This window comes from Phocoena phocoena, chromosome 4 (assembly GCF_963924675.1).
Source record: "Phocoena phocoena chromosome 4, mPhoPho1.1, whole genome shotgun sequence".
NCBI lineage: Eukaryota > Metazoa > Chordata > Mammalia > Artiodactyla > Phocoenidae > Phocoena > Phocoena phocoena.
This window is the reverse complement of record NC_089222.1, coordinates 91,034,521-91,048,151: the sequence shown is the minus strand read 5'-3', so window position 1 is coordinate 91,048,151 and position 13,631 is coordinate 91,034,521.

Here is a 13,631-nt window from a genome sequence, read left to right as displayed (position 1 = left end):
CCTCATAGAATAAGTTTAGAAGCATTTGTTACTCTGCAGTTTTTTGGAATAATTTGAGAAGGATATGTGTTAACTCTTCTCTAAATGTTTGGTTGAATTCACCTGTGAAGCCATCTGATCCTGGACTTTTGTTTTTTGGGAGTTTTAAAATTACCAATTAAATTTTATTACTGGCAATAGGTATGTTCATATTTTCTGTTTCTTCTTGGTTCAGTCTTGGAAGATTGTACATTTCTAGGAATTTGTTCATTTATTCTAGGTTGTCCATTTTATTGGCATTTAGTTGTCCACAGTAGTCTTTTATGATCCTTTGTGTCTCTGTGGTATTGGTTATATCTTCTCCTCTTTCATATCTGTTTTTAATGATTTGGGCCCTCTTTTTTTTTCTTGATAAGTCTGGCTAAAGGTTTATAAATTTGTTTGTCTTTTCAAAGAACCAGCTCTTAGTTTCACTGATCTTTTCCATAGTTTTTTCAGTCTATTTCATTTATTTCTATTCCAATCTTTATGATTTCTTTCCTTCTACTAAATTTGAATTTTATTTGTTCTTTCTCTAGTTGCTTTAGGAGTAAGGTTAGATTGATTATTTGAGATTTTTCTTGTTTCCTGATGTAGGCTCGTATCACTATAAACTTCCTCTTTTAACTGCTTTTGCTGTGTCCAATAGATTTTGGATCTCTGGTTTTTCATTTTCATTTGTCTCCAGATATTTTTTTAATTTACTCCTTGATTTCTTCAGTGATCCGTTGGTTGTTTAGCAGCATATTGTTTAGCCTCCACATGTTTGCTTTTTCAGTTTTTTTTTTTTTTTCCTCGTAGTTGATTTCTAGTCTCATAGCATTGTGGTAAGAAAAGATGCTTGATATGATTTCAATTTTTCAGAATTTACTGAATCTTGTTTTGTGTCCTAGCATGTGATCTATCCTGGATAATGTTCCATTTGAACTTGAAAAATCTGTATAATCTGCTGCTCTTGGACGGAATGTTCTATATATATCTCTTAAGTTCATTTGGTCTAATATGTTTTCTTATTGATTTTCTGTCTGGATGATCTATGCATTGAAGTAAGTGGGCTGTTAAAACCTCCTACTGTTATATTACTGTCAGTATTTCTCTTTATGTCTGTTAATATTTCCTTTATCTGTTTAGATGTTCCTGTGTTGGTACATATATATTTACAGTTGTTATATCTTCTTGGATTGATCTCTTGATCACTATGTAATATCCTTCTTTGTCTCTTGTAACAATCTTTATTTTATAGTCTATTTTTGCCTGATAGAAGTATTGCTACCCTGCTTTATTTGATTTTCATTTGCATGGAATACTTTTTCCACCCCCTCACTTTTGGTCTGTGTGTGTCTTTAGATCTGAAGTGATTCTCTTGTAGGCAGCATATATACAGGTCTTATTTTTGTATCCATTCAGCTACTCTATGTCTTTTGACTGGAGCATTTAGTCCACTTACATTTAAAGTAATTGTTGATATGTATGTTCTTATTGCCATTTTGTAATTGTTTTGGTGTTGTTTTCGGTTCCTTTCTTCTTTTGCTCTTGTCCTTTGTTATTTGATGAGTATCTTTAGTATTATGTTTGGATTCATTTCCCTTTTGTGTGTGTTTATACATTACAGATTTTTGGTTTGTGGTTAACACGAGGTTTATATATAACAGCTTATATATGTATCCATGATTATTTAAAGTTGCTGATCTTTAAGTTTGAACACTTTTTTTAAAATATAAATTTATTTATTTGTTTTTGGCTGCATTGGGTCTCCATACAAATTAAAAATTTTTTTTTCTTTTTTTAAATTAGTTTCTTGGCTGCATTGGGTCTTTGTTGCTGCACGTGGGCTTTCTCTAGTCGCAGCGAGCAGAGGCTACTCTTTGTGGTGGTGCACAGGTTTCTCATTGCAGTGGCTTCTCTTTTTGTGGAGCACAGGCTCTAGGCACGCAGGCTTCAGTAGTTGCAGCACGCAGGCTCAGTAGTTGTGGCGCATGGGCTTAGTTGCTCCACGGCATGTGGGATCTTCCCGGACCAGAGCTCGAGCCCATGTCCCCTGCATTGGCAGGTGGATTCTTAACCACTGCACCACCAGGGAAGCCCTGAACACATTTTAACAACTGTAACAACCTTGCATTTTTATGCCCTCCTCCATGTTTACTGTTTTAGCATAATATTTTACATATTTTGTGTATCCCTTAACTATTCATTGTGGATATAATTTTACTACTTTTGTCTTTTAGTCTTCCTCCTAGCTTTATATGTGGTTGATTTACTACCTTTACTGTTTTCTTGCCTTTTTGAGGTTTTTCCTTTTGTAATCATGCATGACCTTTTCTTTGTGCTTGGTGAAGTCCCTTTAACATTTCTTGTAAAGTTGGTTTTGTGCAGCTGAGCACTTTTGCTTTTGCTTGTCTGTAAAGCTTTTGCTCTCTGCTTCAGATCTGAATGATAGCCTTCCCTGGTTGAGTATTCTTAGTTGTAGATTTTTCCCTTTCATCACTTTACATATATCACGCCACTGCCTTCTGGCCTGCAGAGTTTCTGCTGAAAAGTCAACTGATAGCCTTATGGGAGCTCCTTTGTACATCACTTGTTGCTTTTCACTCACTGCTTATCTTTAAATTTTACCACATTTTTTTTTTTTTTTTGTCGTACATGGGCCTCTCACCACTGTGGCCTCTCCCGTTGTGGAGCACAGGCTCCAGACGCGCAGGCTCAGTGGCCATGGCTCACAGGTCTAGCCACTCCACGGCATGTGGGATCTTCCTGGACTGGGGCACGAACCCGTGTCCCCTGCATCGGCAGGCGGACTCTCAACCATTGCGCCACCAGCGAAGCCCTAAATTTTACCACTTTAATTGCAGTGTGTCTAGGTGTGTTCTTCTTTGCGTTGATCCTGTTTGGGACTCTCTGTGCTTCCTGGACCTGGATGTCTGTTTGCTTTCCCAGGTTAGGGAAGTTTTCAGCTATTATGTCTTCAAATATGTTCTCTGTCCCTTTCTCTCCCTCTTCACTTTTTGGTACCCCTATAATGTGAATATTAGTGCATGTGATATCCTGGATGTCTCTTAAACTGTCCTCATTTCTTTTTATTCTGTTTTTTCTATTCAGCTTCAGTGATTTCCACTACCGTTTTCCAGTTCACTGACCTGTTTCTCTGTATCATCTAATCTATTGATTCCTTCTAGTGTACTTTTCATTTCCATTATTGTATTCTTCGTCTCTATTTGGTTCCTCTTTATATCTTCTAACTCTTTGTCAGAAACTTCTGACTTTTCACTCTCTTCATCCATTCTTCTCCCAAGTTCTTTGAGCATCTTTATAATCATTCCCTTGAATTCTTTATTGGGTGGATTGCTTACCTCCACATCACTTAGTTTTCTTCTGGGGTTTAATCTTGTTCCTTTGTTCAGAACATATTCATTTGCTGCCTTAATTTGCCATTTTTATTTCTATGTATTTGGTAGGTTATGTTTCCTGACTTTGGAGATATGGCCTTTTATGGGAGGCATCCTGTGTGTCCCATCAGTGCTGTCCCCTCTGGTCACCAGAGCTGTATGCTCTAGTGGTTCTCCCTTGTGGGCTGCATGTGCCCTTCTATTGTGGTGGGCTGACTACTGTGGGTGGTCTGGTAGGTGTGGCTGGCCCCTGGTCCTGCTGGTTGCCAGGCCTTGTGTTGTGTAGGGGCTTCCAGCCACTGGTGGGTGGGCCCACATCATGTGGTGGCTGGCTGCAGAGCCCCAGGGGGCCCTGGGGCTAGTTGTAGCCCATTGGTGAGCAGAGCTGGGTTCTGGGTGGGTGGTTACTCAGCCAGAGGTCCCAGATATAGTGTCAGCCTACTGGTAGGCAGGACCAGTTTTCTGACACTGCTGGATATGGGCTCTAAGTTGCCCCAAAGCTGGTATTGGCCTACTGCTGAGTGCAGCTGGATCCTGGGGAGGTTGACTGAGGGGTCCAAGGTGTCTTGTAGCTGGCGTTGGCCAGCTGGTCGGCATGGCTAGGGTTCAGGGGTGTCCAGAGCAGGTGTCTTCCTGCTGGTGGGTGGGGCCTGCGGCCAGGGTGTCCTGGGAATAGGGCCTGTCAACTGGTGGGTAGAGTCATTTCCTGGGGTTTCTGGCTACATGGCCCAAAGTGTCCCAGAGCTGGTATTGGCCTGCTGGTAGGTGGGGCAGGAGCCCCAGGGGTTCCAGAGATGATGCCATCCTGCTGGTTTGTGGGCTGAATCCTGATACAGAAGGCTGTGGGACTGCAGTGGTCTTGGGGCTGGTGTCCGCCTGCTGGTGGGTTGGTCCATGACCTAGGGGCTCCAGGGCTAATGCTGGCTCAGTGCTGGGCCAAATTGTGTCCTGCAGTCTCTGGCTGCCAGGCTAGGGATCCTGGAGATGATGCTCGTTCTCTGATGGGCTGTGCAGGGTTTATTTCTGGATCATTGGTGGACCAAGCCAAGTCCCAGGTTCTCTGGCTACATGGCCTGGGTGTCCTAGAGCTGTTATTGATCATCTGGTGGGCAGGGTGGGAGCCCAGGGGTCCCAGGGCTAATACTGGTCCACTGAGAGTACAGCTGTGTCCTGGGGCCCCTGGTTACAGGGACCTGAAGGTCTCAGAGTTGGTGTTTGGCCTACTGATGGGGGGGGCGGGGTCCCAATGACTAGCTTTGGGGCCCCAGGACTCCCAGGCCTACTGCTGGTGTATATTGGGTGGGGTTGTGTCCTGGATCCTCTGCTGGACAGGGCTGTGTCCTGGGGCTGGTGAGGCCTCAGGAGGTCTTGAGGTAGCAGGCTTGCTGGTGGGCAGGGCTGAGTTGTCCCCACACTGGTGCTGACAAGCTGGTAGGAGAGGGCAGGTCCCATCACTAATAAACTAGAGGGAGGATTCCAGAATGGCACTTGCCAGCACCAGTGTCCTCACCATAGAACGACCTCCCCAAAATGGCTACCACCAGTGTCTGTGTCCCCAGGTTGTGTTCCAATTGCCTCCTGCCTCTCTGGGAAGCTCCTAAAGACCAGCAGGGGAATCTGACCTAGGCTCCTTTCAAATTACTGCTTCTGCCCTGGGTCCCAGAGTATGTGAGATTTTGTGTGAGCCCTTTAATAGTGGAGTCTCTATTTCCCACAGCCATCTGGCTCTCCCGAATGTAAGCCCTACTGGCCTTCAAAGTCAAGCATTTTGGGGGTTCATCTTCCCAGTGCAGCATACTTGGCTGGTGAGGTTGATGTGGGGCTCAGACCCTTCACTCCTTGGAGAGAAGCTCTGCAATTGTAATTATGCTCCCGTTTGTAGATCACCCACCCAAGGGTGTGGGTCATGACCATACCACATCTCTGTCCCTCCTACCCCCCTCTTTGTGGTTTCTTCCTTATATCTTTAGTTGCAGAAGATCTTTTCTGGTAGTCTTCAGGTCTTTATCATCAACAGTTGCTCCGTAAATGTAATTTTGATGGGCCTGTGGGAGGAGATGAGCCTAGGGTCTTCCTACACTGCATTTGGCCACTTGCCAAACATTTTAGCTATTGCTCTGAGAAAGATGAAACTATTAGAGTGATGATTTTGACATATGGCAAATGTTTTCCCTATTTATTTGTATTCTAATATGTTTTTCTTGCTTTTCCAGTTTTTTAAAGTTTTGTTTTGTTTTGTTTTTGGCTGCTCCACTTGGCTTGCAGGATCCTAGTTCCCCAACCATGGATCAAACCTGTGCCTTGGCAGTGAAAGCACGGAGTCCCAACCACTAGACTGCCAGGGAATTCCCTGCTTTTCCCATTTTTATGTAGACATATCTGATATAGAAAAGTATAGCCATGTTAAAAAGGCCCTTTTCCAAGGCTGCATATTCATTTATTTTATTTTAGTATTTAAAATGTAAAAATGAAACTATAAATTATTAATTTACCAGGTTTCATTTTGATAGGATATTATGAAGGAATCTAACTTTATTTTTTAGAATAGTTTTAATCATTCTTGCATGTCATATCCTACAACAGATTGAGTACAACTTCATAATAGTAGAGCTCCCAAATGATTTCTTCAAAATTTTCTTTTAGAGGTTTTAAAGATTATCTATAATCCCATCACTAGAGAAAATCAGTTCTATTTACTTACTTGAATTAATACCATGTGTGTATGCATTTTGCCATCTATATTTTCTCACTTTTTTTAGTTTTCAAAGTACTGTTTGTAAACCATGATTTTAACGGCTGCTTCATAATTTGCACAATTATTGGACTTAAGAATATGTTTTCAGGTTTTGTTTTACTGTTTTTTTAATGTGTGATTATAAATAACACCATAGTTAACACCATTGGCATTTAATTTTTTTTTTACATCTTTAATGGAGTATAATTGCTTTACAGTGGTGTGTTAGTTTCTGCTTCATAACAAAGTGAATCAGTTATACATATACATATGTTCCCATATCTCTTCCCTCTAGTGTCTCCCTCCCTCCCACCCTCCCTATCCCACCCCTCCAGGCGGTCACAAAGCACCGAGCTGATCCCCCTGTGCTATGCGGCTGCTTCCCACTAGCTATCTACCTTACGTTTGGTAGTCTATATATGTCTACGCATCTCTCTCGCTTTGTCAAAGCTTACCCTTCCCACTCCCCATATCCTCAAGTCTATTCTCTAGTAGGTCTGTGTCTTTATTCCTGTCTTACCCCTAGGATCTTCATGACATTTTTTTTTCTTCAATTCCATATATATGTGTTAGCATACGGTATTTGTCTTTCTCTTTCTGACTTACTTCACTCTGTATGACAGACTCTGGGTCTATCCACCTCATTACAAATAGCTCAATTTCGTTTCTTTTTATGAGTAATATTCCACTGTATATATGTGCCACATCTTCTTTGTCCATTCATCCGAGAATGGACACTTAGGTTGTTTCCATCTCCGGGCCACTGTAAATAGAGCTGCAATGAACATTTTGGTACATGACTCCTTTTGAATTATGGTTTTCTCAGGATATATGCCCAGATTACTGAGTCGTATGGTAGTTCTATTTGTAGTTTTTTAAGGAACCTCCATACTGTTCTCCACAGTGGCTGTATCAATTTACATTCCCACCAACAGTGCGACAGGGTTCCCTTTTCTCCACCTTCTCCAGCATTTATTGTTTCTAGATTTTTTGATGATGGCCATTCTGACCGGTGTGAGATGATATATCATTGTAGTTTTGATTTGCATTTCTGTAATGATTAATGATGTTGAGCATTCTTTCATGTGTTTGTTGGCCATCTGTATATCTTCTTTGGAGAAATGTCTATTTAGGTCTTCTGCCCATTTTTGGATTGGGTTGTTTGTTTTTTTGTTATTGAGTTGCATGAGCTGCTTATAAATTTTGGAGATTAATCCTTTGTCAGTTGCTTCATTTGCAAATATTTTCTCCCATTCTGAGGGTTGTCTTTTGGTCTTGGTTATGGTTTCCTTTGCTGTGCAAAAGCTTTGAAGTTTCATTAGGTCCCATTTGTTTATTTTTGTTTTTATTTCCATTTCTCTAGGAGGTGGGTCAAAAAGGATCTTGCTGTGATTTATGTCATAGAGTGTCCTGCCTATGTTTTACTCTAAGAGTTTGATAGTTTCTGGCCTTACATTTAGGTCTTTATTCCACTTTGAGCTTATTTTTGTGTATGGTGTTAGGGAGTGACCTAATATAATTTTACATGTACCTGTCCAGTTTTCCCAGCACCACTTATTGAACAGGCTGTGCTTTCTCCACTGTACATTCCTGCCTCCTTTATCAAAGATAAGGTGACCATATGTGTGTGGGTTTATCTCTGGGCTTTCTATCCTGTTCCATTGATCTATCTTTCTGTTTTTGTGCCAGTACCATACTGTCTTGATTACTGTAGCTTTGTAGTATAGTCTGAAGTCAGGGAGCCTGATTCCTCCAGCTCCGTTTTTCGTGCTCAAGATTGCTTTGGCTATTCGGGGTCTTTTGTGTTTACATACAAATTGTGGAATTTTTTGTTCTCGTTCTGTGAAAAATACCAGTGGTAGTTTGATGGGGATTGCATTGAATCTGTACATTGCTTTGGGTAGTAGAGTCATTTTCACAATGTTGATTCTTCCCATCCAAGAACATGGTATATCTCTCCATCTATTTCTGTCATCTTTAATTCCTTTCATCAGTGTCTTATAATTTTCTGCATACAGGTCTTATGTCTCCTTAGGTAGGTTTATTCCTAGATATTTTATTCTTTTTGTTGCAGTGGTAAATGGGAGTGCTTTCTTGATTTCACTTTCAGATTTTTCATTATTAGTGTATAGGAATGCAAGAGATTTCTGTGCATTAATTTTGTATCCTGCTACTTTACCAAATTCATTGATTAGCTCTAGTAGTTTTCTGGTAGCATCTTTAGGATTCTCTATGTATAGTATCATGTCATCTGAAAACAGTGACAGATTTACTTCTTCTTTTCTGATTTGGATTCCTTTTATTTCCTTTCTTCTCTGATTGCTGTGGCTAAAACTTCCAAAACTATGTAGAATAAGAGTGGTGAGAGTGGGCAACGTTTAATTGTTCCCGATCTTAGTGGGAAGGCTTTCAGTTTTTCACCATTGAGGACAATGTTGGCTGTGGGTTTGTCATATATGGCCTTTATTATGTTGAGGAAAGTTTCCTTTATACCTACTTTCTGCAGGGTTTTTATCATAAATGGGTGTTGAATTTTTTCGAAAGCTTTCTCTGCATCTATTGAGATGATCATATGGTTTTTCTCCTTCAATTTGTTAATATGGTTTATCACATTAATTGTTTTGTGTATATTGAAGAATCTTTGCATTCCTGGAATAAAACCCACTTGATCATGGTGTATGATCCTTTTAATGTGCTGTTGGATTCTGTTTGCTAGTATTTCGTTGAGGATTTTTGCATCTATGTTCATCAGTGATATTGGCCTGTAGTTTTCTTTCTTTGTGACATCCTTGTCTGGTTTTGGTATCAAGGTGATGGTGGCCTCGTAGAATGAGTTTGGGAGTGTTCCTCCCTCTGTTATTTTTTGGAAGAGTTTGAGAAGGGTAGGTGTTAGCTCTTCTCTAAATGTTTGATAGAATTCTCCTGTAAAGCCTTCTGGTCCTGGGCTTTCGTTTGTTGGAAGATTTTTAATCACAGTTTCAATTTCAGTGCTTGTGATTAGTCTGTTCATATTTTCTATCTCTTCCTGATTCAGTCCTGGCATGTTGTGCATTTCTAAGAATTTGTCCATTTCTTCCAGGTTGTCCATTTTATTGGCATAGAGATGCTTGTAGTAATCTCTCATGATCTTTTGTATTTCTGCAGTGTCAGTTGTTACTTCTCCTTTTTCATTTCTAATTCTATTGATTTGAGTCTTCTCCCTTTTTTGCTTGATGAGTTTGGCTAATGGTCTATCAATTTTGTTTATCTTCTCACAGAACCAGCTTTTAGTTTTATTGATCTTTGCTATTGTTTCCTTCATTTCTTTTTCATTTATTTCTGATCTGATATTTATGATTTCTTTCCTTCTGCTAACTTTTGGTTTTTTTGTTCTTCTTTCTCTAATTGCTTTAGGTGCAAGGTTAGGTTGTTTATTCGAGATGTTTCCTTATTTCCTCTTTGATTTCTTCAGTGATCACTTTGTTATTAAGTAGTGTATTGTTTAGCCTCCATGTGTTTGTATTTTTTACAGATCTTTTCCTGTAATTGAGTTCTAGTCTCATGTCATTGTGGTCAGAAAAGATACTTGAAACAATTTCAGTTTTCTTAAATTTACCAAGGCTTGACTTGTGACCCAAGATATGGTCTATCCTGGAGAATGTTTCATGAGCACTTGAGAAAAATGTGTATTCTGTTGTTTTTGGATGGAATGTCCTATAAATATCAATTAAGTTCATCTTGTTTAACGTATCATTTAAAGCTTGTGTTTCCTTATTTATTTTCATTTTGGATGATCTGTCCATTGGTGAAAGTGGGGTGTTAAAGTCCCCAATATGAATATGTTACTGTCGATTTCCCCTTTTACGGCTGTTAGTATTTGCCTTATGTATTGAGGTGCTCCTATGTTGGGTGCATAAATATTTACAATTGTTATATCTTCTTCTTGGATCAATCCCTTGATCATTATGTAGTGTCCTTCTTTTTCTCTTGTGATAGTCTTTATTTTAAAGTCTATTTTGTCTGATATGAGAATTGCTACTCCAGGTTTCTTTTGGTTTCCATTTGCATGAAATATCTTTTTCCATCCCCTCACTTTCAGTCTGTATGTGTCTCTAGGTCTGAAGTGGGTCTCTTGTAGACAGCAAATATATGGGTCTTGTTTTTGTATCCATTCAGCCAATCTGTGTCTTTTGGTGGGAGCATTTAGCCCATTTACATTTAAGGTAATTATCGACATGTATGTTCCTATTCCCATTTTCTTAATTGTTTGGGGTTCGTTATTGTAGGTCTTTTCCTTCTCTTGTGTTTCTTGCCTAGAGAAGTTCCTTTAGCAGTTGTTGTAAAGCTGGTTTGGTTGTGCTGAACTCTCTCAGCTTTTGCTTATCTGTAAAGGTTTTAATTTCTCCATCAAATCTGAATGAGATCCTTGCTGGGTAGAGTAATCTTGGTTGCAGTTTTCTCTCTTTCATCACTTTAAATATGTCCTGCCAGTCCCTTCTGGCTTGCAGAGTTTCTGCTGAAAGATCAGCTGTTAACCTTATGGGGATTCCCTTGTGTGTTATTTGTTGTTTTTCCCTTGCTGCTTTTAATATGTTTTCTTTGTATTTAATTTTTGACAGTTTGATTAATATGTGTCTTGGTATGTTTCTCCTTGGATTTATCCTGTATCGGACTCTCTGTGCTTCCTGTACTTGATTAACTATTTCCTTTCCCATATTAGGGAAGTTTTCAACTATAATCTCTTCAAATATTTTCTCAGTCCCTTTCTTTTTCTCTTCTTTTCTGGAACCCCTATAATTTGAATGTTGGTGTGTTTAATATCGTCCCAGAGGTCTCTGACACTGTCCTCAGTTCTTTTCATTCTTTTTTCTTTATTCTGCTCTGCAGTAGTTATTTCCAGTATTTTATCTTCCAGGTCACTTCTCCGTTCTTCTGCCTCAGTTTTTCTGCTATTGATCCCATCTAGAGTATTTTTAATTTCATTTATTGTGTTGTTCATCATTGTCTGTTTCATCTTTAGTTCTTCTAGTTCCTTGTTAAATGTTTCTTGCATTTTGTCCATTGTATTTCCAAGATTTTGGATCATCTTTACTACCATTATTCTGAATTCTTTTTCAGGTAGACTGCCTATTTCCTCTTCATTTGTTACGTCTGGTGGGTTTTTATCTTGCTCCTTCATCTGCTGTGTGTTTTTCTGTCTTCTCATTTTGCTTATCTTACTGTGTTTGGGGTCTCCTTTTTGCAGGCTGCAGGTTCGTAGTTCCCATTGTTTTTGGTGTCTGTCCCCAGTGGCTAAGGTTGGTTCAGTGGGTTGTGTAGGCTTCCTGGTGGAGGGGACTAGTGCCTGTGTTCTGGTGGATGAGGCTGGATCTTGTCTTTCTGGTGGGCAGGTCCACGTCTGGTGGTGTGTTTTGGGCTGTCTGTGGACGTATTATGATTTTAGGGAGCCTCTCTGCTAATGGGTGGGTTTGTGTTCCTGTCTCGCTAGTTGTTTGGCATAGGATGTTCAGCACTGTAGCTTGCTGGTCGTTGAGTGAAGCTGGGTCTTGGCATTGAGATGGAGATCTCTGGGAGATTTTTGCCATTTGATATTATGTGGAGCAGGGAGGTCTCTTGTAGACCAGTGTCCTGAAGTTGGCTCTTCCACCTCAGAGGCACAGCACTGACTCCTGGCTGCAGCACTAAGAGCCTTTCATCCACATGGCTCAGAATAAAAGGGAGAAAAAGTAGAAAGAAAGAATTAGTAGAGGAAGAAAGAAAGAGAAAGAAAGAAAGAAAGGAGGGAGGGAGGGAGGGAAGGAAGGAGGGAAGGAGGGAAGGACGGAAAAAAGAAAGAAAGAAAGAAAAAGTAAAATAAAGTAAGATAAAATTTAATAAAGTTATTAAAATAAAATAATAATTATTAAGAAAAAACATTTTTAAATATAAAAGAAAAAAAGGACGGATAGAACCCTAGGGAAAAATGGTGGAAGCAACACTATACAGACAAAATCTCACACAGAAGCATACACATACACATTCACAAAGAGGAAAAGGGGAAAAAATCATAAATCTTGCTCTCAAAGTCCACCTCCTCAATTTGGGATGATTTGTTGTCTATTCATGTATTCCACAGATGCAGGGTACATCAAGTAGATTGTGGAGCTTTAATCTGCTGCTTCTGAGGCTGCTGGGAGAGATTTCCCTTTCTCTTCTTTGTTCTCACAGCTCCCAGGGGCTTAGCTTTGGATTTGGCCCCGCCTCTGCGTGTAGGTTGCAGGAGGGCCTCTGTTCTTCGCTCAGACAGGACGGGGTTAAAGGAGCCGTTGTTTCGGGGGCTCTGGCTCACTCAGACCCGGGGAGGGAGGGGTACGGTGTGCGGGGTGAGCCTGCGGCGGCAGACGCCGGCGTGACATTGCACCAGCCTGAGGCGCGTCGTGCGTTCTCCCGGGGGAGTTGTCCCTGGATCCCGGGAACCTGTCAGTGGCGGGCTGCACAGGCTCCCCGGAAGGGAGGTGTGGATAGTGACCTGTGCTCACACACAGGCTTCTTGGTGGCGGCGGCAGCAGCCTTAGCGTCTCATGCCCGTCTCTGGGGTCCGCGCTTTTAGCTCCGGCTCGCTCCCGTCTCTGGAGCTCCTTTAAGCAGCGCTCTTAATCCCCTCTCCTCGCGCACCAGGAAACAAAGAGGGAAGAAAAAGTCTCTTGCCTCTTCGGCAGGTCCAGACTTTTCCCCCAGACTCCCTCCCGGCTAGCCGAGGCGCACTAATCCCCTGCAGGGTGTGTTCATGCCGCCAACCCCAGCCCTCTTCCTGCGATCCGACCGAAGCCCGAGCCTCAACTCCCAGCCCCGCCCGCCCCGGCGGGTGAGCAGACAAGCCTCTCAGGCTGGTGAGTGCTGGTCAGCCCTGATACTCTGTGCGGGAATCTCCCTGCTTTGCCCTCCGCACCCCTGTTGCTGTGCTATCCTCCGCGGCTCCAAAGCTTTCCGCCTCAGCCACCTGCAGTCTCCGCCCACGAAGGGGCTTCCTAGTGTGTGGAAACCTTTCCTCCTTCACAGCTCTCTCCCACTGGTGCAGGTCCTGTCCCTATCCTTTTGTCTCTGTTTTTTCTTTTTTCTTTTGCCCTATCCAGGTACGTGGGGGTTTTCTTGCCTTTTGGGAGGTCTTAGGTCTTCTTCCAGCGTTCAGTAGGCATTCTGTAGGAGTTGTTTCACATGTAGATGTATTTCTGGTGTATCTGTGGGGAGGAAGGTGATCTCCACGCCTTACTCTTCCGCCATCTTCCCGGAAGCCTCAGCATTTAATATTTAATTGAATTTATTTTTAGTATATTTCCTAGAAAAGCAATACGTGTCCACTGTAGAAAGCTTTAAAAATAACCGACAAAAACTATTATCCAGAGAACCACTATTTAACGTATACCAAATCTTTATTCATTCAACAGCCATTTTTCAATACCTATTATATAACAGGTACTGCTTTAGATGTGAAACCTGTTCTTCAGAGTTAACATCCTTCTGTAAATTTAGTGATATGT